Source organism: Elephantulus edwardii, unplaced genomic scaffold (genome assembly GCF_000299155.1).
Source record: "Elephantulus edwardii isolate Elephantulus edwardi_28Jun2011 unplaced genomic scaffold, EleEdw1.0 scaffold00149, whole genome shotgun sequence".
Classification (NCBI taxonomy): Eukaryota; Metazoa; Chordata; class Mammalia; order Macroscelidea; family Macroscelididae; genus Elephantulus; species Elephantulus edwardii.
Genome location: NW_006399899.1, coordinates 3,866,226 through 3,869,003, shown reverse-complemented (window position 1 = coordinate 3,869,003; position 2,778 = coordinate 3,866,226).

Below are 2,778 nucleotides of genomic sequence, written 5' to 3'. Positions count from 1 at the left end.
AGGAAGGCCTTCAACCAGATGGTCTGATGCAATGAATGCAGCAATGATCTCAAGAATGTCAAATATTGTGAGGAAGGCACAGGATATCACAGATACATCTGTTGTTCAAAGGGTTGCTATGAGCCATACTCAAAATATTGTACCTAACAACATTGTTACATTGCCTATTTGTTGCAAGAGAACATTGCATGGTTAAAATTTTAAAAGATGCACATTAAGACTGCATCCTTTATTATTGAACAATATCATTAATATCACATACAAGCAAGATTCTGCTGAAAATAATACAAAAATGACTGGAGCAACACATAAACAGAGAACTGCCAGATGTGTAGGCTGCATTTAGAAGAGGTCATGGTTCTAGGGATATTATAGCTAATGTAGATGGATCTTGGCTGAAAGCAGAGAGTACCAGAGGAATGTCTATCTGTGCTTTGTTGACTATGCAAAGGCTTTTGACTATGTGGATCACAATAAGCTGTGCTGATGCAGAAGAATGTGAATCCCAGAGCATTTGATTGTGCTTATGTGAAACCTATACTTAAGCCAAGAGGCAGTCATCAGATCAGAGCAAGGAAACACTGCATGGTTCAAATTTGGGAAAGGTGTTCACCAGGGATGTATTCTGTCTCCATACTTTTTCAATCTGTACACAGAACAGATCATCAGGGACCCAGAGCTGTATGAGGAGGACTGTGGCATCAGAATTGGTGGAAGAGTCATCAACAACCTGTGTTATGCAGATGACACTACTCTGCTTGCTAAAACAGGAGGACCTGAAGCACTTGATGCAGAAAGTCAAGGACTGCAGCCTTCAATATGGATTGAAGCTCAACATCAAGAAAACAAAGATTGTCACCACTGGGCCAATTGGCAGCATCAGTATGGATGGTGAAGACATTGAGATTGTTAACAGTTTTAGATTGCTTGGCTCCAGTCAACACTCTTGATACCAGCAGCCAGGAAATCAAGAGATGAATTGCATTGGGAAAGTCAGCTGTCAGGGACCCTTTCAGAGTACTGAAGAGCAAAGACATCAGACTGGAAACTGAGATGTGCCTGATCCAGGCCAAAGTCTTTGCAATTGTGTCTTATGCATCAGAGAGCTTGACAGTGACTAGGGATGATAGAAAGAGAATTGATGCCTTTGAGCTGGTGCTGGAGTATTGAATATACCAAGGACTAGGTATACAAACAGGTTTGCCCTGGAGAGGGTGAAACCAGAATGCTCCGTGGAGGCAAAGATTCTGAAGCTTCGTCTGACATACTTTGGGCATGTTTCAAGGAGGGACTGGTCCTTGGAGAGGGACATCATGCTTGGGACGGTGGAGGGACAGGGCAGGAGAGGAAGACCCTTGAAGAGATGGATCGATTCAGTGATTGGGGTAATGGGAGTAGGTGTGTCAGAGAGAGTAAGGTTGGCACAGGATAGAGCAGGGTTTAGGGCTCTTACACATAGGGTCGCTATGAGTCACAAGCAACTTGTTGGCACATAACAACAACAACAATTCAGTCTTTATGCAAATAATTTGAGAAGCTGGAATCTTTGAAGAAGAATGTGACATTAGGATTGGAGGAAGAAAACTCATCAATAACCTGCATTGTGCAGATAACACAACCTTGTTGCTGACAGTAAGGAGAACTTGAAATGCAGAAGATCAAGGCCTACAGCCTTCAATATAGATTACATCTCAAAGTCAAGAAAATAAAAATGCTCACCACTGGACAGATAAACAACATCATAATAGATAGAGAAAAGATATAAACTGTTAACTTCATTTTACTTGGATCCACAATCAACACCCTTGGTTCCAGCAGTCAGGAGATCAGAAGACATATTGCTCTGGGAAAGTCTACAGTTAGGAACCTCTCCATATTACTGACAAATAATAATTTCCGTTTGAAGACTAAGATGCACTTGATTCAAATCATGGTCTTTTCATAAAACAATGGGGGAACTTTTCTTTTACTTATCAAAGAGAAGAGTGTACTGGGTGGGAGGGGTGGGCAAGGAGAAAAGTGGAAAAATGAATGAATGGAAGTCCAAAGTCTGTAAATTTTCATCAAAATTTAAAAAAAAATTTAAAACAAAAAAAAATCATGGTCTTTTCAATCTCTTGCTATGCTGTTGAAAGCTAGGCAATGAAAAAGGATGACAAAAGAAGAACTGATGCCTTTGAACTGTGCTGTTTAAGGATAGTAACAAATATCCTATGGATTGTTAAAAAAAGAAAGAACAAACTGATATGTCTTGGAGATAGGATAGCTTGAGTACTCCTTGGCAAAGCTTTGCCTCAATACTTTGAACATGTTGGTAGGAAAAGCTCTTCCTTGGAAAGGGCCATCGTGCTTGGAAAAGTAGGGGGACAGTGAAAGATAAGAAGATCCTCAATGAGATAGAGTGACTCAGTGACTGTGGTAATGGGCTCAAGTGTGTCTGAGATGATGAGACTAGCACAGGCTACGAAAGGGCTATCAATTTTTCATAGAGAATCTGTGAGTTGTACCAAACTCAACGACACCTAGCAATAACAATATTACATTAAAACAAACTTATATTTAGACTCAAATCCCTATGCACATTAAAAAACTTCTCCAACAGGGTAAAGAGGGAAGCCACAGACTGGGGAAATGTATTTGGTAATGACATATCAGATAAGGAACTTATATCCAGAATTTATAAAAAATACTTGAGTGCCACAACAAGATAAAGGTAAGTAATCCAATTGAAAAATGGGCACAGGATATGAACAGACACTTCACCAAAGAAGACATTCA